The sequence below is a fragment of the Tenrec ecaudatus genome, chromosome 14 (assembly GCF_050624435.1).
Source record: "Tenrec ecaudatus isolate mTenEca1 chromosome 14, mTenEca1.hap1, whole genome shotgun sequence".
Taxonomy (NCBI): Eukaryota; Metazoa; Chordata; class Mammalia; order Afrosoricida; family Tenrecidae; genus Tenrec; species Tenrec ecaudatus.
Genome location: NC_134543.1, coordinates 29,128,453 through 29,155,406, shown reverse-complemented (window position 1 = coordinate 29,155,406; position 26,954 = coordinate 29,128,453).

Below are 26,954 nucleotides of genomic sequence, written 5' to 3'. Positions count from 1 at the left end.
TGTCGGACATATGGGTTAATATTGGACTTGTGGGCTTGGGCAGCACTGGGCTGGGATGTTTTCTTGATGTGTACTTATCTTTTGTATAAAACTCTCATACATGAGTTTCTGTGGATTTGTTTCTCTAAAGTATCCAGACTAACACACCACCAGATTATTTAACTACCACGGGATTCTTCAGGCTAATCTTGTATTTTTGAATTGCATTGTATGATCTCTAAGTTTTCACATATTTTTATAAACAATGTTGTCAGAAACATCAGCATAAGTTAGGACAGAAAAATATGACAAACCATCATAGGCCAGAGCAGGGATGACAAGTAGATAATTTTTCATGTGTGATTCCTAATTGATTGGTAAAGGCTGCTTGGAATGTACTGTTGAAGAGGACTCTAAGGGCAGTGGTATTGAGTTGTGATGATTGATTAGTGATGTCTGTCATGAGAACAGAATGCAAAATAATGGCAAGAATGCCAAATATTTGTGTATTAGCTTTCTAGGGCTGCCATAACAGATTACCACAAACTGAGCAGCTTAGAAAGAAAAATTTATTCTCCCACCGTTCTGGAAGCTGGAAATCTGAAACCCAGGTGTCAGCGGGGTCATGTGCACTCTGCAGACTTTTGCCTTTTCCAGCATTGGTGGTCCTGCTGTTCCTTGGCCAGTGGTAACAGAACTCCAATTTCTATCTTCCCATGGCTTTCTTTATGTGTTCACTATGACCTCTCTTCTTCTTACAAGAGTTAATCTTGAAGTCTTCATACATTTACATGAAAAAAATTCCCAACATTTATTTATTTCCAGTTTTATTGGCATATGATTTACATACCATACAGTTCAATAGTTGAGTCGTATCAAGAGGAGATGTACAGCCAGCACCACAATCAATGTTAGAACAGTTTCTTCATTCTTGTACTCATCGTTATTAGCTCCCCATTTCTCCCAACCCCACCCCTGCTATACTCCCAAGGAACCATTAATCCTTGTGTTAGGGTTCTCTAGAGAGACAAAACCAGATTGCTAATAATTATATACATATATTTATAAAGATAGATATATAACACAAAAATGAATTGTTAAATTATATACAGATATATAATACAAGAAATGAACAGTTAAATTATAAAGCAGTACAAATGGCTCAGTGCAACTCACTCCCATGAGAGAGTTGTGAGACACTGGCAGTCCTTCAAGTCTAGAGAGCTGCCAGGTAGTCCTCTGTAGAGAGAGGTAGGCTATCCCAGCACAGGCAGCAAACAGCAAGGCAGGTCACCAACAGTCAGCCAGGTCACCAACAGTCAGCCAGGTCACCAACTGTCAGTCCCCAGCTCCAGACATGTAAATTACAATCGTATGGTCTTAAAGGGACCTCAACTTACAGCGACACAGTCCACAGGCTAGGTGTCCCACAGGCAGTCTACCCTTTAAATTGAGCCACAGAACAAGCAAGGCAGCTGCACACTCTTCTGATGATTAAAGAGCGAGAGACAAGAAAGGCGAGGCTCACTGAGCCATTTATCTCTCCGCCCTTCAATTAATCACACTTGTGTTTATCGGCCAGGCTGGCACAATAAACTATCTCAATCTTGCTACTGTCTCTATAGATTTACTTATCTTGGATCTCATATACAGAAAAACATTAAAAAAAACCCTTCAAACAAACCCAAATTAACAACATACAAAGAAAAACAGATTAAAATGCCAATAGAAAAGAAAGCAGAAAATATTTGAGACTAGAACAAATTTAAATGGATCATAAGGGAGTTCAAATGATAAGGTGCTAAGATTTTAATCTACCTGCATGTGTAACAATCCACTTTCCAATGTGCACTGCATTATCACACGGCTACTCACATCCTTGGCCCATGGTCCATGGTCCATGGTCAGAGGGGACTCACCAGGGGCTGAATCCATGTGTATTTCCCCTTCACCTCTTCTTTTTGTAAAAACTGAAGCATCTTTAAAATAGGTCAAAGGGAGGTCAAGATAATTATGTTTTAGCCTATGTCTGCCACAATCAACTTTACAATGCTCCCTGTCTGATAACATGGCTATTATATTACTTTCTTGTGGGGAATGAGAATGTTCAATGATGTCAAACTCTACAAACGAGCATGAAGCCATTCACCCAACCACTCTCTATGCATCACCTATAATATGTGAGGCTCGTCTGACTTATAGCAACCCTATAGGTCAGGGTAGAACAGCCCCTGTGAGGCTGTAACTGTTTACGGGAGTAGAAAGTCTCATATTTCTTCCACGGAGTGGCTGGTGGTTTTGAACTGCTGACCTTGCAGATAGCAGCTCCATGCACAACTACGCCATCAGGGCTCCTTTCAGGGAAATGGAAAGACCCTGAAAATACGAGTGATCTCTTGGGGCAGTAGGAGCCAGGGGAAAGGATTGGTGAGGAAACAACACCATAGACAAGGGCACGACTAGGAAATTAAAAGCAACAACGAGGAGGAGGTAGAGCTTCTGGTGGTGTTGAAGCAAAGCAAGCTAGCTGAGAGGATTTTCTAAGAGGCAGAAGAAGGGTGTCAAGGGTAAGTTACTAAGAGGCAGAAGAAGGGTAAGTGGGGCAGGAGGAAGGTAAAGGGAAACAGAGGAAAGATCTAGGAAGCAAAGCTATGGATAAAGGTATAAACATAGGTGTGTACTTATGTTAATATTTTATTTCATAAAAATAGAGATATTGGCTTATGTATATATATTTATATGGCAATACATTGAGGTCGTGGATGGACTCTGGGCCCTTGCTCAAGTACTCCCTCAACACAAGAACACTTTGTTCTAACACCTGGCATTCTGTGATGCTCACCCTCCCGACACAATTGCTGAAGATAAAATGGGTGCATAAGCAAATGTGGTGGAGAAAGCTGATGGTGCCTGGCTATCAAAAGATATAGCGTCTGGGGTCTTAAAGGTTTGAAGTTAAACAAGCGGCCATCTAGCTGAGAAGTAACAAGCCACATGGAAGAAGCACGCCAACCTGTGTGATCATGAAGTGTCAACAGAATCAGGTAACAGGCACCAGAAGACCCAAAACAACAACATAAACATATTGTTGAGAACGAGGGGGGGCAGAGCACAGATCCAAAACCCATATGTAGAAATAGGACATCCCCTCACAGAAGGTTCACAAGGAAGGGAGGAGTCAAACAGGTGTAGTACGGCACCAGTGAAACAAACACACAATATTCCTCTGGTTCTTTGAGGCTTCCTCAGCCCCCACTATTGTGACCCCAGTCCTGCTTTTCACTTCAGACTAGACCGGAGCATGTTCACTGGTACAGATAAGAACTCACCACACAGGGAATCCTGGTCAGATAAACCCTTAGCAACAGAAATGGGAGTAGCAATGCCAGGATGGTAGGAGGAAAGGGTGGGGAGGGGAGGAAGAGGGAACTGATCAGGATCACACTGATCAATGCATTAACCCCCCCTGCCCCCCGGGTAGGTGGGACTGAATAACAGAAACATGAATGAAAGGAGAGAGCGGTTGGTGTAAGATGTAAAAACAATAATAATTTACAAATTTTCAAGGGGTCACAAGGGGTGGGGGGAGGGGATAAACAGGAGCTGACACAAGGGCTCCAATAGAAAGTAAATGTTTAGAAAATGATGATGGCAACATGTGTACAAATATGCTTGATACGAATGATGTGTGGAATGTTATAAGAGCTGTAAGAGCCCTAATAAAAGGCTTTAAAAAATACAGGTGATATCTCCAAGATAAAGACTTTTCCATTTCTCTGATTCCTTAAGAATGGTAGTCAAACAACCATCGGAAGGCTGGTGTCTGTGGGTCCAGGTCTTGGGACCCAGCTCCAGCAGGTGGCGAAGTGGCAAAGGAACCGGGGCTCTGGTCAGTCTCTCTCTTACACCAAAGGCCACATCGCCCGGAGGGCCATCAGGCTGCATCCTCATTGGTAGGTTGGGCCTCACCCTTACCTTCTCCAGGAGTGTCTACTTGCACCAACTCTAACCATCCCAGGGGTCCCCCACCCGCTGTCATGTCATGTCTATCTAGAAAGGTGTCACAATGGCGGAGGGTCCCTTCCCCAGGTTGGTCTCCTCCATCTTAGCCACACAGGCTCCCGGCCACCGTTCCTCAGCCTAGTCATTCTCCACCGCCCAGGCAGCTCCTGAAAAGCTGTGGCGCTGAGTTGGAGTTTCCGATCCCTGACACAGCCACTTCCCCAAGAGGGCCGTCGCTCCTGGGGGAACGGGAGGTCTTTGTAACAGAGCCAAAAGGGTCATGTGCTCGGGTGGCTGGGGGCCTCCTGGGATCTTGTTTTCCTTTTAAACTGTTGTCCACCAAAGCTCGTCCAGGAGAGACCTGCCCCGCCGTCTTGAACTTGCCTTCTTAGTGCGCTCAGTCCGGAGCAATTTTTCCAGGGAATAAATGCTTGATGAGGAAGTGGTTGGTTGGGAGGCTGACTGGGAGGCGTTCCTGTGGAACATCTGTGGAGACGTAAAGCAGCACGGATGGGCTTCCGTACAAGGAGAATCAAGGGATCCCGTGACCCCCGTCCCTGTCCCCAGGGACACCTCTAAAGGAGGTTGTACAAGTTGGACAATTAGCACAACTTGCTGACAGGGGAAGTCCTTGGCTTAGTCTGCAAAGTCAACTTTAATAGAGAATGGGAAGCAGAGAAAAAAGGTTTTCCTGAGATCCAGGGATCAGGCAGAAGAGAAAAGGCGTCTGGGAAAGATGAACTCTGTCCCTAATACCAGGTCTAACCTCCCAGATGTCACAGACACACGGTCAACGTTGGCTGGGAAGTTACCAGACGCTACAGGGGAAAATATGATTGAGGCGGCCATAGGCACACTGGAGTGAGAGAGCTGAGAGAGGTCTTCAGGCGGCCTGAGAAGGGGAAATTGGCTGAGTCAGAGGCCCGCAAGAGGAAGCTGAAGTAGAGGAACTTGGTCTGTAGTGTCAGAGGCAGCTCATCCTTGGAGAGAGATGAGTACTCTTTGAGTGTTGAACTTGTACCATAAAAGTCTTTAGAAGAGAGACACAATGTGGTTTTTGCCTTTATTTGGTAGAACTTTCAGTCAATTAAAAATCACTGCTGGGGTGGATCCTTAATCAGAGGAGGAACCACCCCCCACCCCCCTGCCCCAGGAGGCCAGGAACCTAGGTGGATTGTCTAGGGCCATCTGGTCTTTCTGCTCAAGCCCTTTCCTCCCCAAAGTAAGCAAATAAAACTCAGACTCCTGAGAGTTTCTTTTGCCTTCTGAGGGGAAATTGAAGCTGGTCATTAGCCAGGTGAAGTCACCTGCCTTTAATCCCCCTATGGAAGTGAAGAGCCACTCCACTAAACAGAGAACATCAGGGGGACACAGAGGTGGTGGTGTGGTGAAGGGGTGATCGATCATGTCAAGGGGTTCATAGAGATTCTATATTATCGGAAAAGAATGCTGGGAGCTGTGGTAGGAAACGTACCATTCTGTCGGATGGGATAGAACTATGGAATGATTTGCTCTCTGTATGAATCCCAATTCATTAAATGAAAGAACAGGACTTTGTTTTGTTCAAGGTTGTATCCCTGGTACCTAGAATAATACTTGGCACATCGCAAGCATGCCCCAGACCACCCGAAACAAAAACAAGACTCACTGTCTTCTAGTGGATTCTGGCGCCTAGTGACCCCTCATAGGGCTTTCACGGCTCTGTAAATCTTTATGGGTGCTGACAGCACTCAGGAAATCCTAATAAATATGTGATATGAATGGCTGCTTTCCAGCCACTGCTAACTCTTCCCATGAACTATTTCACTGGAGCCTCAAAAGTCTATGGTTTGAGGGGATTTAACAGGGGCTTAAACCACATGTAGTTTCCCCTCATTTTTTACTATATATTTTTTTAGGTGAAACAACTTTAAAATGGGTCAAAAGAGGGATCAAATGATAAGGTATTCAACTTTGACCTATGTGTGCCATAACTGACTAGACTAGACAGTCCTCTCTGATAACAGGGCTGTTCCCACCCCTCCACTGTGATCGGAGGGGATTCCCCTGTGAAGAGCCGTGATGCCCCAGCAGAAAGCCTGGGAAAGTGAATTGTTGGAGAGTCAGTTTGGGTAAAACTTTAGCACTCTTTCATTATGACCCATTTATATGTGCCCTGGTTTTAAAGATTCCTGCTTTCTTTTCAATGGAGGTTTTGTATCTGCTTTATTTAGTTAGTTTGTTGCTGTTTGCTTTTTAATGATTTTCTGGGTGTGAAATCCAGGATCGGTAAATCTGCAGAGACAGTCGCTGGAGGAATGGTTCCTTGGGGGCCTGGCAGAGTGGGGGGGTTGGTGGGAGGTGGGGAGCCAATAACGACGATGAGGACAAGAATGACAAGCATCACGGATTGTAGTGGTGATTACACGGCTCCCCTGGATGGATTGAACTGGTGTTTGATATGTGGGTTATACGCCGATAAAACTGTTGGGGGGGGGGCGTCTGTGGTTGGCCCACAGTGGGCCCTAGAGCTAATTTCAGTGAGTTAGATGACTGAGTAGAGTGGAGGCCATTCTGGCAGAACTTGTGAAACAAGCCCTGAGGATGGACCAGCGTTAGTCGGCTGTGAAATCCCCAGGCGAGGTGTTCCCTGGTGTTCCACCCGGGCTGTCATTGTGGCACCACCTGATCTTAGCAGCTTCACACCTCTCTCCCTCTCTCTCTGAAAGTCCTTGGGGACACAAGACACTCCCAGAATCTTCTTTTAGAAAATGCTGGTGCGAGTGAGAGAAGAAAGGCCCACAGAAAGAGCTGGAGGGAGCTGCCTCTGATGGAAGTCTGCGGAGAAAGATTTCAGGGGAGCAGGGCTGGGAAGAAGGCTTGGACTGGACAATGAGGAGGAAGGGGGTGGGTTTGGGTCCTTTCTGTCCTGTCCCCACTCTGGCTATCTTGCCCATTCTCTCACGTTCGGCAGTTGCACCACGGACTGGGATGAAGCGCCTCTGCCCATGAGGGGCTCCTCCCCTGGGCTGGCCCTTTGCAGACACACACAGGAAATGCCACCGTGCCAGGCTCTAAGAGCTCATGGCCAGTCCTCTTGTATACAGGATCTCAAACCTTCGGGGGACCAATGCAGCCCAGGGTGACTAAGAAGGTTTCTGGCATGGACATGGTCATGGCTCTGGAAGACTCTGGCCTAGGTGGACTGTTACGGAGTGAATTGTGTCCCCCAACTAGGTGTTGGGGTCCTCTGCTGCTAACAGAAAGGTCAGAGGTCCCAGTCTGTCCAGAAATGCCTTTGAAGAAAGGCCTGGAGACTAACTTCTGAAAAACCAGTCATTGAAAACTCCACAGCGCACGGTTCGACTCTGATCCTGATCGTCACCGACAGAGGCATCCGTCCACGGGGAGGCAGCTAGTTCCTACCTGCGGCTGCACTCTTGCTTAGAAAAGGGAGATTCCTTACGGTGTCAACAAGGCCTTATCCGCGTTGGAGGTGTCCTCAGCCCATTTACTCCTGAGTTATCCAAGGAGTCGATTGACCTGCAGCGCAGGAGGCATGCTGTGAGGACAGGTACCACTGGACGATGGCCAGGAATCCGCTCGGCCGAGACCCCGATCGGGACTTTTGCCCTCTAGAACGGGGAGGAAAGAAGAGTCTGTTCTCGGCCGACACTCCCTTGTCCTTCTGTCAGAGCATCAGCATCAGCAAGCTACGACAGCACCATGCACTATGGTGACCCCTCTTCCCGCGTCCTTCCCGGTCCTTGACTACAGCTTCCTCTCCTCTGGCCCAACTCTCCACCCACACTTCATTTAAACCCAGCCCCTCCCGCATGCTGAGCCCTCCTGCTCTGTGGCCAACTGACGGATGAGTGTCCCACAATAGTGAATGGCGACCTCCTGGGTGCTGTCATGCCCACAAGCGTGGGTCCACCTGGCGGCTTACGCCCCGGCGACAGAACAATGCGTGCGTTCCTGGTCCTGTTCTCCACGCATCCACGGGCAGATGGCAGAAAAGCCCCCGTCACTTGGAAGCGTTATAAAACCAAACCCGGTGTGGTGGTTATGTAACTGCAGGCCAAGCGGAACATATATACAAGTGTAGGAGTGGAGACTAACCTGTCAATCAGGTGCTTTCTGTGGGCGTGGCCTTCTCCTAAGGAGGGCTCTGGGAACCCCCCTCCCCCCTCACATCTCTCTGCCTTCATCTCCTGCGGGCTGGCTAATGGCTGCCAGAGCCACTGCCATTGAAGCCACGTGACTGTACCCACCAGCCTGTGATCTGCCTGCGTTCTGCACCCTTGCTTGTGACGGTGCGAGTCTGAGGAGGGACTCATGGCCTGGTGCCAGACTGATGGACTTCAGTTAGACTGCGCTGGGATGTTTTCTTGATCTACAATTACTCCTTGACGAAAAGCTCTTTCTTTCACATGCATGAGGGTCTCAGGATTTGTTTCTCTAGTCAACCTGGCCTACCACACCCAGCTATCCAGAGGACCCCTCCTTTTCCTGTCTGGTTTCCCTGGGAGGGAACCTGCATTTCTGCGCTGTGAATGCCAACTCTCAGGCAGGGCTATCTGACTAAGGTACGGCAAGACTGCAACCAGCAAGCATTCCGATGAGGGTGGGAGCTGAAGGCAAAACAAAAAACAAAACAAACAAACAAAAATCTATTCTTGCCTCTCTGCAGTTTCCCTATTGGGCCGCCAGGGATCCAGAGTTGGCGGGTGGGCCCAGGGAGTCGTCAGCCTCAGTAAACACGTCTAGGTCTGCCCCCAGTGGGGTGAACATGATGGAACATTGCGGCATGGCTTGACAGGCTTCCCAAGTCCCTGCCCCTTGTCATGATGCCGTCAGCTGTTTCCTCATAGTTTCATGGTATGAACATCCTCTGTTTATGCTCTGCAGCATGCAGCCCCGGGGGTTTGTGTGCACAGGGAAAGAGGAGGGAGGTCAGAGTGTGCCGCTATTTGCCTAAGCGGGATTGCTTCCCTGGGAAAGAGTGGCCAGAGGCACCCAGCCTTGGGATGGGAGTTGCAGCATCTGTGTGGGTAACCCCAAGGCACGCAGTTCCCATCAAGGGGCCAATTCTTGGACCTCACAGACTTAAATCTGGTTTGGCCCCGTGCTTCCACAGAGGTACAGGCTGAGACTCTGAGAGGTGAGGGAACTTATTCTTGGTCATGCAAGTCAGTGACGATCTGACCCGGGATTTAGGATGGCCTTCCTTTAATTTTAAAGAGCCATGGCGGCACAGTAGTTACAGGTTGGACTGCTAGCTGCGAGGGCAGCAGTTCGAAACCCCCAGCCACTCTGAAGGAGAAAGACGGGGCTTTCTACTCCCGTAAAGAGTCACAGACTTGGGAGCTCACAGGGGCAGTTCTACTGTGTCCTACAGGGTCTCTGTGAGTCAGAATCGACTCGGTGGCAGTCAGGTGTTTTTGTTGGTTTGTTTTGTGCTCAACGACTACCCTAAAGGTTGGGGGGTTTGAACCTGTCCAATGGGATCACAGAAGCAAGGCCTGGCAACCGGATTCTGGAAAGACGCCATTTCAACTTGGAATCCCACGGGGAGGCCACCAGTGGGAATGGTGGGGTTTTGTTGTTGTTCTCACTCCCATTGTATATTTAACCCATCAGGAGTCAGTTACGTTTCACCTAGATGCATGTCTAGTTCCATGAGCAAAAGAATGGAGCAGGAGCCTGTCTTGTGAAGAACACACAGGGAAGAGTCCCACCAACGTCACCGAATCACTTCTGTAGAAATTGTTCACAGGGAGGTGAACAAGCGGCCATCTAGCTCAGAAGCAACAAAGCCCACATGGAAGAACACACCAGCCTGTGCGATCACAAGGTATCGAAGGGATCAGGTATAAGGCATCATAAAAAAAAATCTTACCATAGTGAATGAAGGGGGAAGTGCAGAGTGGAGATCCAAAGCCCATTTGTCGGTCACTGGAGATCCCCTCACAGAGGGGACTAGGGGAGGAGATGAGTCAGTCAGGGTGTGATGTAGCACTGATGAAAAAAATAGCTTTCCTCCAGTTCCTAAATGCTTCCTTCCCCCAACTACCATGATCCGAATTCTACCTTGCAAGTCTGGATAGAGCAGAGGTTGTACACTGGTGCAGATAGGAGCTGGAGGCACAGGGAATCCAGGGTGGATGATACCTTCAGGACCAGGGGGGTGAGGGGCGATGCTGGGAGAGTAGAGGGTGAGTGAGTTGGAAAGAGGGAACAGATCACAAGGATCTACATGTGACCTCCTCCCTGGGAGATGGACAACAGAAAAGGGGGTGAAGGGAGATGCCGGATAGGGAAAGATATGACAAAATAATAATTTATAAATTATCAAGGGCTCATGAAGGAGGTGGGATCAGGGAGGGAGGGGAAAAAAAGAGGACCTGATGCAAAGGGCTTAAGTGGAGAGCAAATACTTTGAGAATGAAAAGGGCAAAGAATGTACGGATGTGCTTTACACAATTGATGTATGTATATGTATGGATTGTGATACGAGTTGTATGAGCCCCTAATAAAATGTTAAAGAAAAAAAAAAGAAAGAAATTGTTCACAGGGAATCTGCCCTGCTGTGTGAACGAGCACTTAAGACACACCATAAGACTTTCTTTTATGAAGCCCGAGAGCTGGTTTTTGGTAAGGAATGTCAACATCTTCAGTCATCTGAAAAGAAAAGAAAGCCTTTCGCCAACACCTGCGTTACAAGAGGAAGATTGTAATCCCACGCGCCTCCCTCCAAATCCCCAGAGGACAAAGCAGGAATCGGCAATACCAAACCCTGCCTTCGTGTGTCATCCCACAGTCCCACCTTGGGAATCTGTTTGGCGTCTGCAGTGTGCTTCTGTGTTTGCATCTGAACACACCTGGACGCACAGCCAGAAAGGAACTCTTGTTGTGACAATATTTGTTGCATCAGTATTTCAAATGAATTACAGAGGTGACCATTTCTGAAAGAACGGGTCCTTCTTTAAATGTTTGGGCATTCCCCAGTGGCTCGTGGTGACCAGTACGTGATGCAGGACAGGAAATCGCCCACTTTCTGTTCCAGAAGTTCAATGATGAAGCGTTTGCTGGAAATGGGAATGCATGTCCCCATAGGAGTGCTGTTTTGTATGACAACTCTATGGATTGGTTAATCCTTGAAGCTGTTTAACCTCCTGTGTAGTTGACATAGGTCCACTAGGAATGACGGTTAGCAGGAAGCACCTCTGACAGTGTGCATCAGTCTGGGTACTTTTGAGAAACAAATCCACAGAAGCTCATGTATAAAGGGGAGTTTTATATAAAGGGTAAGTGCACATCAAGAACACATCCCAACCCAGTGCTGCCCAAGCCCACAAGTCCAACATTAGCCCATATGTCCGACACCAATCCACAAAGTCCTCCTCCATCTCACAAAACACACACTATGATGCCGACTGCAGGAGGAAAGCCGAGTCAGTGAACATGTAAGCATCTCAGCGCTGGCAGGGGTCTCCATGTGGCTGCTCCAGCACCCAGGGCTGCATCGGGGTAGGTCCATGCGGCTTCTCCTTGGGGATGTCTTGCAGGAAGTGAGCCTTGCCAGCTGAGGCAAAGAACTAGGTAAGGCAGCTGCACCCTGGTCCGACCATCAGAAAGCAAGAGACCTGAGAACTAGAAAGGCGAGGCTCACCAAGCCATTTATCCCTCCACCTTTCAATTAACCCCACATGTGTTTATCGGTCAGGTTGGCACAATAAACCTTAACTTTCTCACTCCTTATATTCACAATGCTGGTGAATGCTTGATTCAGAGCAATAGAAGCGAGTGAGAGAGAGTCTGAGGCTTAGATAGTCCATCCTGTCCTTTCCTTCTTAAAAGAAAGGTATCACCAGCTCTGGAGCCGCACTGTGTGGTTTTAGTCTTCTGTGGACATGCTTTCTAACAAACTCTCCTTGGGTAAGAAGCTTGCAGTCCACCCTGAAGGATGTTTTAAGAGAAAATCTCCTGGGACGCCTGGTGGTATTTGGAAGGAGCCTTGGTGGTGCTGGCAGGTAAGCCCTGGATGGCAGCTTCAGGGTTGTCGGTTCAAACCCCACCACCCCTCTTTGAGACAAAAAAGATGAGACCTTAGAAACCCTGCAGAGGGTCACTGAGTGGGAATAGCTTCGATAGCAGGGGTGGGTATGGGGTGAGGGTTATGTGTATGGTCAGGCCATTGCTTTCTTTAAAATGATCCACGAGAGAACTCTCTCTTAAGCCTTAGTCCAGGACCAGTTGTGCAGATGCTAAACAGATTCATAAGCATATGCTTTTTACTTTACGAACACCCTTAACCATGTAGCTGATTATGTTGGCTTGGTTGCTATGTCCCCTAGGAAGCTCATGTTCCAACCTGAAGCCACATCTCTAGCAAGGGTCACAACCTACAGTTGAGGTCCTAAAGTTTCATGGTGGCATCTTCAGTTTAAAAATAAAAACAGTCTCATTCTCCTCCACCTAGTGCTGTGCTTTCAGCACATTGCCCGCGTGTAGTTTTACAAACCGTCTTAACCCAGGCAGGGAACCGGGCGGTTCAACACATAAACAATACCTGGCTGGCAATGGGGCGCTGGCTCGCGCAATCCCGTTGCAGAGTGCGGTGGGCTGGACGGGCACAAGAGGCCATAGAATCTCGGGAAGTACCTGCCCTATTTATAGTTACATTCTGAAACCAATGCTTGACTCCACGTGGTGACTGGGCGCCCTCTCACTGGAAAGGCAGTCATCAAGTTCCACTAGCCCGTGGTCTAGAAGTGCCCGACCCTCAGAGAAGCCCGTGGCTGGTGACTTCATTTTCTTGTGAAGGTTAATCCTGGGTATGAACCCGTTCAAAGGTCAAGGTCCATGTACTTTATCTAAACCACTGCTTTTGCAAATCCTCAGCCAAATCTTGGACCAGATTTGCCCCCAACTAAATACTGAAGAAAGCAAAGCAAAAGGGGGCTAGAACCTTACAAAATGCCCAGTGTATTGAACGCCCCCCCCCCCCCCATTAGCCCTCAACACGGAACCCTGTTGCTCTTCAAATTATTCCATTCTCCTCACCTGGGCAAAGAAACCGCTTGGTTTCAGGGAGGCAAAGGGGAGTGTTTGTTTTCTCAATGTTTCTCTCCATCTCAGCAGTCCTTCCATTGCTGCCCAGGTCATCTGGTTTCAAGAGGGACCCTCAGTGCAGCGGGGAGCCTGCCTTCTCCCAGGTGCTCCGTGTGTGGAGGATGAGTCAGGGTCTCGGGGCACAGATGCGATTCATGGAGGTGACTTAGTCTTCCTGAGCATGCTTCCCTGCAGGACGCACAGGGGGTCCTTTTGGAGTGACTCCGACTGTCACCTGCTTAGAATGGGGCTATCAAGCTGATTTTCTGGTATAAGTACTAATCACGCCCCAGGACATGGGAGGGAGTTGGAAAAACAGGGAACTGAGCCCATTGTTTTCTTTGAGCCAAGACTCTGAAAATCATTTTAATTCTTATTGAGTTGATGCCACCTCAGGGTGTTTCAGGGCAGGAAAAACCCTCTGTGTCGGCTTTTCCCAGGCTATCATCCTTCAGAAGTTGAGCACGCTCCCTTCCCCCACATCCCCAGGAGGATTCGATCAGCACCTTTTGATTAGTAACCGATGGTTACCATATATGCCACCCAGCGGCTTCTTTGACAGAGAAAAGGCTCAACTTTTAAATTTCAAAAGAATATCATACCATTTTCCCCTTATGAGAAATGGATATGGCAACCTGGCATTTGTACACACTTGCCTTTTTTATAAAAATGAGGAAAAAAAGCTCTTTGAAAAGATTATAGTGGTTATTTCTGTGTGGTGGGATGCAGGGGATTGCTTTTCTTTTGCTTGGTTCTAGGGTCTGATTTTTCTATGGTGGGTGTGAATGACAGTATGCTAAGTAGAATCCTACATGGGTTCAGGTCCTAACGTCTCTACATTATATCCAGTACAATTTGCACGACTCTGCCACCAGGGTTCCTTAGCTAGGCTAAGTATCCAATTATGTGATCAACCACAAATCTGGGTGTTGCTGTGAAGCTGTTTAGCAGATAGGCTTAAAATCCACAGCCAGGCAGACTTTACATGAAGGGGGTTTCCCCAGGATATGGGTATGCTTTATTGAATCAGTTGGAGGTCTTACAAGCTCTTGTGACCTTGGACAAGTGAGTCAGCCTTTCTTAGCCTCAAGCAATTCATCCTACAAAAGGGAAATGATAAAAGTGCCTATCTCACTACACCAGTGATTCTCAGCCTTCCTAATGCGGAGACCCTTTCATACAGTTCCTCATGTTGTGGTGACCCCCCACCCAACCACAATCATTTTGCTACTGTTATGAATTGTAACGTAAATATCTGCTATGCAGGATGTATTTTCATTATTACAAATTGAACGTAATTAAACCATAGTAATTAATCACAAAAGCAATATGCAATTATCATTCATGAAGTATCGTTTTACCTCCAATACTGCTGCTTTCAACACAGCAGCTGCTTTCTACACAGTGGCTGCTCTCTACACATGTTTGACTGGTCCGAATAAGTACATTATGGCACCAACCCTGTCACATACACCTGTATTTGTATGGGGTGTATGTGATGGGGTTGGTGTGGTGATGTCATTATCCCAGGTACTCGTATGTGGGCATATGGGCATGTAGCTGGACCCACCTGGAGCTAGATAGAGGAGCTGTGTCTTGGTTCCTAAGACCATTGGAAATATGTGTTTTCTGATAGTCTAGGTGACCCCTGTGAAAAGGTTCAACCTCCAAAGGGGTCGCGACCCACAGGTTGAGAACCACTGCACTAGACCATTCTGACGATTCAGCAGCTTGATATCTGTAAACTGTTTTAGCAGAGGGCTTGGTGCATGGTAAACCTTTCTTAACTGACAGGCATGATGATCAGGATTAAGCAGTGTCTGGTACGTTAATCTCACTCAATTTTAAATTAGTAAAAGGTGAAAGTGCCATCTACTGAGCAAGAGGCATCCAGCCTTCCCAGGCCTTAGTGACCTACTGCTAACCCTGTGGTTGGAGGTCATTCAGCACCTGACAGCCCATGTTGGTCCTGTGGGTTCCCCCAGGCTTTCCTCAATGAGATTGGTATCCAATTAGGAGAGAAGTCTGGGGTCTCTCATACAGGGAACATTCATCCAATGCATACTTACTGAATGCCGACTATGTAAGAGAGGAGACCTGGTAGTGTAGCGGTTACATGTTGGACTGCTAACTGCAAGGTCATCAGTTCAAAACCACGAGTTGCTCTGCTGGGAAAGATGGGGCTTTCTACTCCCATACCAAGTTACAGTCTCAGGAACTCTCGTGGGTAGTTATATTCTGCCCTATTGAGTTTCTGTTGGTCAGCATCCACTCGATGGCAATGCAATTGTATTAGTCTGGGTACTTTAGAGAAACAAATCCACAGAAGCATATGTATGTATTATATATATGAGTTTTATATGAGTTTTTATATAAAGGTTAAGTGGTGCACATCAAAGAAAACATCCCAACCCAGTGCTGCCCAAGCCCACAAGTTCAACATTAACCCATCTGTCCGACACCAATCCACAAAATCCTCCTCCATCTCACAAAACAGACAGGAGGAAACCTGAGTCTGTGAATGTGTAAACATCTCAGCGCTGGCAGGGGTCTCCATGTGGCTGCTCCCACACTCAGTCTGCATTGGGGTAGGTTCATGTAGCTTCTCCTCAGGGATGGCTTGCAGGAAGTGAGCCTTGCCAGCAGAAGCAGCTACACCCTGGTCCAAACACCAGAAAGCAAGAGACCCAAGAACTAGAAAGGTGAGGCTCACTGAGCCATTTATTCCTCTGCCATTCAATTAACCCCACATGTGTTTATCAGCCAGGTTGGCACAATAAACTAACTACCTCAGCGATTGAGTTGAGTATGTTGGAGGCACGGAGCTAAGGATGGAGCAATGCTCTCTGCTCCCAGGCCTCCCCGGCTGGCAGAGACCAAGGGATAAATATTTGGAAGTACATATAGAGCTGAATCCTGCACATTGAAAGGGCAGCATTCTGCAAGTTATAACTGACACCCCAACTTGGCTCATTTTGGGGAGAGGGCTTTGAAGACTCTATCTGAAGAACTACTCTGAGTTGAGAATTGTGGGATAAAAGTCCAGAACAAGAGGGTGGGAGAGAACATTCCAGAGGTAAAACATTTGTTCCATCTCCAGCGATGACCCCTTCCACCTCCACAGAAAGTGGAGGAAACCCTTTCAGCAAAATAAATAAAAAGAAAGAATGAAAAGGAGTCTGCTGAACTTCTCGGGGAAAATCCTGCCTCTGTGCAGAGCAGCCCCCGCCCCCCACCCAGCAGACAACCCCAGGGCACCAGCCCTTTGAGCCCCACCCTGCATGAAGTGCCACGCTGGTGGCCTTCACACTATAGCCCCCAGCCTTCCCAGCCTAGCTAATTTCACCTAGCCTACAGCGTGTGGCCAGGGGGCTGGGCTCCGAGCTGGGCGCCCGCCAGGCAGTCTGGCCAGGGAAGGAACTATTTTGGGAATTTTTATGATAGAACAATATTTTTTTGGTAAACAAATGGAAAGCTATTAAGCGGGGACATTTGCTGGTAGTTCCTGGTTCACCCCTCTCCATGGGAGGTGTCACAGAGCGACATTGTCCAGAGGGGAGGATGTCCCCTGAGGTACCCATGCTCATACCCCCCACCCCCACCCCACCCCCAATTTCTCCCAAGAGAAACAGGCCAAGGATATTGGAGAACTGCCTCTTCCCCACTTCCTCCCTTGATAGCCGAGAAAACAGAAGCCCTTGGGTAGCCGTAGAGGCCCAACCCCAGCACCGTTAACCCCTTAGGGCCTGAGTTCAAAATTTTAGTGTCGGAAAGAACCTTAGAGATCATTGGTCCCCATTCCCCACATTCCTTTACAGGCGAGGGAACCCAGACTAGGAGACCTCTTTCTCAAGGCCACAGAATAAGCACATCAATTACAACTCAGGTTAGAGCCTCAGAAGGCAGACTTCTCCTGCTAGTCTCTTCAGGAAGAATTCACTGAGCCTGATGCTACATAGCCAAGTGGATACCCTCTTTGCCTTTTAATTAAGTTGAAGTCAATCAAAACTCATATATTGAGCCCTGACTATTTGTCAGACTAGATAGATCTTGAAATGTCCTTTCTGACAAGGAATGCAATGCCATGCCTCTCGATGGTGTCATTCCCGGCATGGAAAACCACCTGATTGCCTGATTCAAAACGGGCAACACCAGTCCATTCCAGCTCACGAATGCCTAGGCTATTCATGAGTTCCATCTCATTTTGATGACTTCCAATTTTCCTGGATTCGTACTTTGTGCATTCCACGTTCTGATTTTTGGTAGATTCTTGGCAGCTGTTTCTCCTTACCTTGAGTCGTGTCCCATCAGCAAATGGAGATCCGGAAGGCTGCACTCTCACGGGCTGTACTCTGTTTAGGTCACCGAAGCTGACCTCACTTTTAGAGAGCAGCTGCTCACTAGTCAGGTTTGAGTGCCCTCCGGCTCAAGGAGCCCATCCTCCGCCTCTGTCTCCACAATGTGCTGCTTCCATTCAGGAGCCCTTCGTGTGTGATAACGTGGATTCTAGGCATACAGTTTTCAGTGGCTCCTTTCTCCTTCAGGGCGCAGCCCGTTCCTCCGCCATACTCTGCATTTGGCTAATGCTTTCCGTGCGGCTTGAACTTCTTCCTTCAATTCCATTGGTTCTTGCTCATGAGCTACCTGAAATGGTTGAATATGGACTAGTTGGTTTTGGTTCAGTGACTGTGTATCCCCTCCCTCTTGCTTTTATGCATCCCACAGCATTCACTGTTGTACTTCCACTCATTAGGAACTTCAGTTGCTGACAACGTTTCAAAGCTCTGCATAGGTTGACAGCGGCTCCTTCCTCCAAAGGGGGGAGCTGAGTTCTTTGCCGTCCGTTCTTAGTCTGGAATCTCCGCTGAAACCTGTTCACCGTGGGGGACCCTGCTGGCATATGAAACACCAGTGACATGGCTTCCAGCATCTTAGCGATACCCAAGCCACCACAGTACAACAAACTGACAGACAAGGGGTATCAGAAAGAACATTTCAAAATCTATTCTGAAGTGCAATGCTGCCTGTGATAGGATTCTATCTGTCTGCTTTTAAGGAAATTCAATTCAATCAATAGAGCTATTATTAAAATTTATGCACCAACCATGAAAGCTACTGATCAGGAATTTGAAGAAGTCTACTAATTTCTTCAGATGGAAATTGATCAAACATGAAATCAAGATACTGGGGTCTTAAAAGCTTGAGGGTAAACAAGCAACCATCTAACTCAGAAGCAACAAAGCCCACATGGATGAAGCACACCAGCCTGTGCGATCACGAAGTATCCAAGGGATCAGGTATAAGGCATCATCAGGACCAAAAAATCTTACCATAGTGAATGGGGGGGGGAGTGCAGAGTGGAGACCCAAAGCCACTGGAGATCCCCTTGCAGAAGGGTCTAGGGGAGAAGATGAGCCAGTCAAGGTGCGATGTAGCACCGATGAAAAATACAACTTTCCTCTAGTTCCTAAATGCTTCCTTCCCCCAACTACCATGATCCGAATTCTACCTTGCAAGTCTGGCTACACTGGTACAGATAGGAGCTGGAGGCACAGGGAATCTAGGGCGGATGATACCTTCAGGACCAGGGGTGTGAGTAGCAATACTGAGAGGGTAGAGGGTGAGTGGGTTGCAAAGAGGGAACTGATTACAAGGATCTACATGTGACCCTCCTCCCTAGGGGACGGACAACAGAAAAGTGGGTGAAGGGAAGACATTGGACAGGGCAAGATATGACAAAATAATAATTAATAAATTATCAAGGACTCATGAGGGAGGGAGGAGTGGTGAAGGAGGGGAAAAATGAGGAGCTGATGCAAGGGCTTAAGTGGAGAGCAAATGTTTTGAGAATGATGAGGGCAATGAATGTACAGATGTACTTTACACAATTGATGTATGTATGGATTGTGATAAGAGTTGTATGAGCCCCTAATAAAATGATTAAAAAAAGAAAGAAATCAAGATACATTGATAAATACTGGTCATTGGGATGCAAAAATTAGAAACAAAAAGAAGGAAGAATAGTTGGGAAAATATGTTCTTGGGGATAGAAATGAAGCTGGACATTGCATGATAGAATTTTTCAAGACCAATGAATTGTTCACAGCAAATACTGTTTTCAAGAACACACGGACTCCTCCAGAAGGAACACACAGGGAACAAATGGACTACCTCTGTGGGGAGGGACAAGATCAGCAGCTAAAACCAGGTCAGGGCCTGACTGTGGGGAGACCACCAGTTGCTCATATGTAAGTTCAGGTTGAAGCTTAAGAAAATGAAAACAAGTCTACAGGGGCCAAAGTTCAACCTTGAGTCTATCCCATCTGAACTTCAAGAACATCTCGAGAACAGATTTGACACATTGAACACTGATGGCCGAAGACCTGATGACTTATAGGAGGACATCAGAACATAATTCAGGATGACAGCAAAAGGTCATTTAGAAGACAGGAAAGACATGATCAAGTGCGTGTCAGAAGAGACTCTGACACTTGCCCTGGATCATTGAGTAGCTGAGGCAAGTGGAAGAAAGGAAGAAATCATAGAGCTGAACAGCAAATTTCAGAAGGAAGCTTGAGAAGACACAACAAAATATTACAATGAAATGTGCCAAAATCTGGAGTTAGAAAACAAAAAAGGAAGAACACATGAAGCAGATCTTAAACAAAGAACTCAAGGAAAAACTCAAGCCTCAAGTTTCAATATTGGAAGATTCTTTTTTTTAATTTATTATTATTATTTTTTAATATTGGAAGATTCTATGGGCAAAATATTGAATGATACAGGGATCATCAAAAGAAGATGGAGAAATACACAGTCTTTGTACCAAAAAGAATTAGCAGAGATTCAACCATTTCAGGAGGTGGCACATGAGCAAGAACCAGCGGTGTTGAAGGAAGAAGTCCAAGCGACGTTGAATGCACTAGCCAAAGTCAAGGCTCCAGGAACTGATGGAACACCAGTTGAAACCTTTCAACAGGCTGATGAAGCACAGCAAGCACTTACTCAACTACGCCAGGAAATTTGGAAGACAGCTACTTGGCCAACTGACTGGAAGAGATCCATATTTGAAGCCCTTCCAAAGAAATGTGATCTGACAGAATGCCCAAGTTATAGAACAATGTTATTGATATCACATGTAAAATTTTGCTTAAGATCATCCAATAATGATTATAGCAGTACATTGACGGGGAGCTGCCAGAGGTTCAGGCTGGATTCAGAAGAGGATGTAGAACAAGGGAGATCATTGCTGATTCCAGATCGACCTTGGCTGAAAGAAGAGTATACCAGAAGGTTGTTCACCTGTGTTGTATTGATTATGCCAAAGCATTCGACTGTGTGGGCCATAATAAACTATGGATAACTTCGAGAAGAATGAGAGTTCCAGACACTTCATCGTGCTGATTAGGAACTTGCACATGGATCAAGAGGCAGTTGGGTGAACAGAACAAGGGAATGTTGAATGGTTTAAAATGAGCAAAGGTGTGCATCAGGGTTGTATCATCCTACCACACTTAAGTCTGTGTGCTGAGAAAATAAATCAGAGAAGCTGGATTATATCAATAAGAATGTGGGATCAGGATTGGACGAAGGCTCAATAACAAGCTGAGATATGCAGGTGACACAGCCTTGCTTGCTGAAAGTGAGGAGGACTTGAGTCACTTGCTGATGAGGGTCAAGGACCATAGCCTTCAGTATGACTTGCAATTCCATGTAAAGAAGACCCAAATCCTTACAACTGGTCCGATACGTAACATCATGATCAAGAGCAAATGGGGTGAAGTTGTCAAGGATTGTGTCTAACTTGGATTCCCACTCAGTGCTCACGGAAGCAGCGGTCAAGAACTCGAAAGATGAGTTGCACTGGGTAACTTTGCTGCACAAGACCTCTTTAGAGTGCCAAAAACAAGGACGCTATTTTTGGAGGACTAAGGTGCCTGACCCAAGCCATGGTATTTTCAATGGGCTCATAGGCATGTGGAAATTGGACATTGAAAAAGGAAGATCAAAGAAGAATTGATGAGTTTGAAGAGTGATACTGGCAAGGGATGTTGACAGTTGAAAGTACCGTGGACTGTTAAAAGAACAAACAGATGGGACTTGTCCGAGGGCATCCTCCAATTGTTTATGGTTGAGCCTTATTGAAGCAGCCAGTGTGCCAGTTCACCTCGTGGAAAGACTTCCTCTTTTCAGATGTCCCTCTACTTTACCAAGCATGCTATCCTTCTTTAGGGACTTGTCTCTCCTGACAACATGCCCAAAGACATGAGATGAAGTCTCTCCATCCTGACCTCTAAAGAGCTTTCTGCTACAGAGATTCAGTTCTTCTTCTGGCAGTCCGTGTACTTTGAATAGTCTCCCCCGGCACCGTCATTCAAAAGCATCAATTCGACAGCACCTAACAACCTCTAGATCACAAGTTCCTGTTGCCATTGTCAATTGCTGTTGAGTCAATTTCGACTCAGAGCAACCCTGTGTAAAACAGAATAGAAGCAACGCTTGGCCGGCGACATCCTCACAATTGTCGTTATGCGCAAGCCCATTGTTGCAGCCACCTGTCAGTCCATCTAACTGGGGGTTTCTCTATAATTTTTTGGACGTTCTGTTTTATTGAGTAGGGTGTCCTTCCAGGGACTGCTCTCTCCTGATCACATGTCCAATCTACAGGAAGCATAATCTTGCTGTCTTCTTGTCTAAGGAATGTTCTAGTTCTACTTCTTCCAAGACAAATGTATTTGTTCTTTGGCAGTCCATGGTACTTTCAATATTTGCCACCAACCCAGAATTCAAATGCAGCAGCTCTTTGGCATCTTCCTTGTTTATAGTCCAACTCTCACGAGCACCGACCACTCCCTTCAGCTCTCCTCTTTCTTCCGGCAGCACTGAGGACCACCAGAGAAGCCACCTTGCATGCAGAGATGGAAATTTTGTATTGTACCTGCTCGTCACTGTCTACCTGGATTGTCTCCTCTGGGCTTCATTTCTATTGTTTTAGGATAAAAAAGAAGCCCTGATCTCAAATACATTTTAAAGAGACTCTTTATTAAGTCTTAAAAGAGGCAAACCCAACATAAAGACTCAGATACACCATCCGGATGAGGGAGGCCATTAGCACAGGTCAAAATGGCATTCAGTGATTCCCAATCGGACGTTAGTTAAGTAGGAACAAAGGAACTGTGACACATCCATGATGGAGGACAGAAAAATATATCACAGTTACACGCGGGACTGCAGAAGCAGGAACAGGGTCAAGATCAGGGCATGTACATTATGTTAGATAGAAAGGCTTGCAAAATTGGTCTAGGGTGAGACTGATAGGGCATGGCTCATGGTCATGTGATGTCCTGTACCATCCCCAGTCTGGTGACCTCTATCAAGGGCACACCGAGGCAAGCCCTTAAGAGACAGCCCCACCCTGGGCTGCCTGGAGAGAGGTGGAGGTCATCTACTTCCCAAGACACTGGGCCTGGTGAATGATCAGAAAGAATTCAATGGAAGCTTAATCTATGTGAGGACTCTGTAAATGGATTTGGGGCTGTCACTGACATCCACAGCCTTTTGTAAACTGGGGTGCTCAGAATTTAAGCTCTGAGACAATACCCGAATCCCTGTGTTGTCTCCGGCACCTTACACAGGTCACCTGATCTCCCTAGGCCTCAGGGGCTGCATCAGTCACATGGTGACGCCCAAGACTCTGGTCCTTGCCCAGTGCAAAGCATCAGAGAGTGGCAGCGTGATTGTGGCTGGAAAAGTGCAGAGAGCAAGGCAAAGGGACATGGGCGTCAAGCTCTGATCCCAGTGTATCCTTCAGTTGTTTCCTTCTCCGGAGTGTTGGAGTGGCTCCCCCGTTGGCCCGGGAGGACCCGGTGATGCTCACCATCTGCCCAGACACCCATTATCCTCAGTGTTTCAACGGCTTTGAAAACGCACAATTTGTCTTGGCTGTAAGTGGGCCAGACCTAAGGGAGCGAGCTGGGTCGAAAAGCTGTTGCATAATTGTAAGTAATGGAATGAGCTGAACCCAGTTGAACTTGATTCAAATGCCATGGTGGGTTGAGGGCTTATGTTTCATGTTCATTATGCTTCAGTGTTTAAACTCCCATGAAAAACATAAGCAATGCAATGAAATCACTGCCAAGGCCTGGGGGGCCAATCTCAGCCTGCAGGGTGTTCTATGGGACAGGACTGTTGACAGAGCACATTGATTCTGAGGACACAGAGGGCCCTGGCTCAGAAGGGACACCTCATGGACTCTGGGGACTTCCTACTCTGCTGACCCACTCCCTCCCCTGTTTCCTCTCTCCTAGTTCAGAATATGACCTTATTGAGAAATAAGGTTCTTGAAGATGCAATTAGTTAAGGATTGAGATGAGATCATATACAAGGGCCGTGTGTGTGTGTGTGTGTGTGTGTGTGTGTGTCTTAAATCCACTGACCGATGTCTTTCGAACTGTGGGAAGGACATATGGAGACTCAGAGAAGAGGATGATGTGACAATGAAGGCAGAGATGGCAATGATCTACCAACCAAGAAATACCAAGGATTGCCAGACTCTCTCCTCGAGCCTTCAGATGATGGAGAATGGACCTTGATGTCAGATTTCTGGCCTCTAGAACGGAACAAGAATATATTTTGATGGTTTTAAATGACCCAGTTTTTGTTAATTGTTATGGCAACTCTAGGAAATGAGTACTCCAAGGATTAGCTTGGTCTGGCTCTTCTCATGTAACCTACTGCTGGGCATTGGTGATTGCTCAACACACATCTGGCTGATTTATGATACCCAAGGCATAATTCATGTGGATGGGGATGGGAGGCTGGCAAAGAGCAGTCTGGGGATCCTTTGGAGGAAAATGGGAAGAATAACCAGAAAAGAAATGACACCATGTGTGTAAAGAATTGGAAACAAATTGCTTCAATGTCCCACAATAGAATAGTAAAAATAAAATTACGACCCAAACACACATATCATTTATTTAGACAAATATGTTCAATTGTTTATTGCACACCAGGATCTTGTGTGATTATATTTGGGGACAAATTACCTAAGCTTATATTATGCTGCTATTTAACGTGAGAATTATGAAGACTATATAACAACCTGGCCAATGAGTAGAATACCAATTTGGCAGCCAATTCAAGAGTCAAACATGGCTTAACATAATGTTTTGTTTTGTTGCAGGTGAGGCTCTGCACGGTAAGGTAGGGTCCCATCCATCACCATTTACGCTCAGTGACCTTGGTGACATTCTTCCCATGTGTGGGCATTCTCCTGGTTTCTGCTCTGGTTGTTCCATTCCCATGAATCTAGTTTCCCTGCCCCATGACCGTCTCATCCTGGGTTTAATGTAATTGTTGACCATGTGGTCTAAGGTAGGTGATTTTCTCATGGAGCACAGTACTGACAGGTGATATTCCTTATTTATTTTTAGGCCATGTATTAGTGTGCTGTAAAGCAATCTCCAAGATTCGTTTTAGTCCAAGATTTGGGGGGCATCTCAGGGCGATTGTATCTAGGAATCCTTCAGCCTTAACCAGCCTTGGTCTGACTCTCTGTCTCTCTCTTTTGGATTATGAGATTCTGTTCCACATTCTTCTCTCATCCTACCAAGACCCATCTAGTGTGGTCCTAGGAGTCAGCATTTATAAACAATGTGATTATAACTAGATTTTCCTACAAAGATGCAGAGAAGATTGAACCGAGAGAAAAATGTAGCAAGGAAATAATGATTGTGTTTGGCTGATGGTCTTATGAGCAACTTCCTGTACTATCATTAAATTCATTTGTAAATCTAGAAAAAGAAGTTAGAAGAAATTCCAAGGGATGCCATCTAACCAGTTGTCCCTACCATGTGGATTGTCCTGATCTAGCTAGTCTTCCAAGAGGGCTTCCGACTGGAGAAGCTCTGCTTTCTGCCAACCCAACTGCCAGCATTCCTTGGGCTGGGCCCCGTGGTGGAGTCGGAATCCTCTGTGTTAAATTTGAGGAGGGGTTCCAATAGTGGGAAGGGCACCCCTGGTCTCAGTGAGCACAGATTCAGTAGCTCACCGGTAGAAAAAGAACGGGAGTTCCCCAATCCAAGGATGCCAGGGCTGGAACATTCCCCAACTCTGAGAGTCTGGACATGCATCCATGTAAGGGCACAAGAAGAAGGAATTGGCCAGCTGCCTGCCTTGGGATTGGATGGGACAAGACCAGGGCACTCCCAGCTTGCCTAACCCCCACCCCTCATTGAGAAAACAAGAGTTCGTTCTGCCTACTCCAACCAGTCCTGTCCAGCACTGCCCGGTGAGTCTGCCTGGTATGTGACTCTGGGAATGAGGCAGACTCAAATTTTTCAAAATGTTACAAATAATGAATTGACATGAAGATGGTTAAAATATGAAAACGGTACAAAAGGAAATATATCTGACAATAGACTTCTACCGCTCCTAGGACCTGGTCTGGTCTTCTAGAGGCAACAATATTTACAACAAATATTTATTTCAACCCAGGGACAAGGGAACAACAAGTGATTCAAAATTGATGGTGAGGAGGGTGTAGGATGACTGGTAGGGCTGGATCAAGGACAATGTAACCAAGAATTACTGAAACCCAAATGAAGGCTGAGCATGATAGTGGGACAAGAGGAAAGTAAAAGGAAATAGAGGAAAGAACTAGGAGGCAAAGAGCATTTATAGAGATCTAAATACAGGCATGTACATATGTAAGTATATTTATACATGATGATGGGGAAATAGATCTATGTGCATATATTTATAGATTTTGTACTAAGGAAGCCAATGGACATTGGGCCTCCACTCAAGTACTCCCTCAATGCAAGAACACTTTGTTCTAGAAACCTGGCATTCCATGATGCTCACCTTCCCAACACAATCATTGAAGACAAAGTGGGTGCATAAGCAAATGTGGTGAAGAAAGCTGATGGTGCCCGGCTATCAAAAGATATAGCGTCTGGGGTCTTAAAGGCTTGAAGATAAACCAGCAGCCATTTAGCTGAGAAGCAACAAAGCTCACATGGAAGAAGCACACCAGCCTGTGTGATCATGAGATATCAGGCATCAAAGAACAAAAAATCATATCATTGTGAATTAGGGGGAGTGCAGAGTGGAGACCCAAAGTCCATCTGAAAGCAACTGGACATCCCCTTACAGAGGGTTGTGGGGAGGAGATGAGCTAGTCAGGGAGCAGTACAGCACCGATGAAACATAATTTTCCTCTACTTTTTTTTCTTTTCTTTTTATTCTTTCCTCTAGTTTTTTAATGCTTCCTCCCTCCCACTATCATGATCCCAATTCTACCTTACAAATATGGCTAGACCCGAAGATGTACACGGTACAGGTAAGAGCTGGAAACACAGGGAATCCAGGACAGATAAACCCCTCAGGACCAATAATGAGAATACCAATACCAGGAGGGTAGGGGGAAGGTGGGGAAGAAAGGAGGAACTTATTACAATGATCTACATATAACCCCCTCCCTGGGGGACATATAACAGAAAAGTGGGTAAAGGGAGACATCGGACAGTGTAAGACATGACAAGATAATAATAATTTATAAATTATCAAGTATTCGTGTAGGGGAGGAAGCGGAAAAATGAGCTGATACCAAGGGCTCAAGTAGAAAGAAAATGTTTTGCGAATGATGATGACAACAAATGTACAAATGTGCTTGACACAATGGATGGATGGATTGTGATAAGAGTTGTACGAGCCCCAATAAAATGATTTAAAAATTTTAATATTATTTTTTAGGGGCTCATACAACTCGTATCACAATCCATCCATCCATCCATTGTGTCAAGCACATTTGTACATAGATTGCCCTCATCATTCTCAAAACATTCGCTCTCCACTTAAGCCCCTGGCATCAGCTC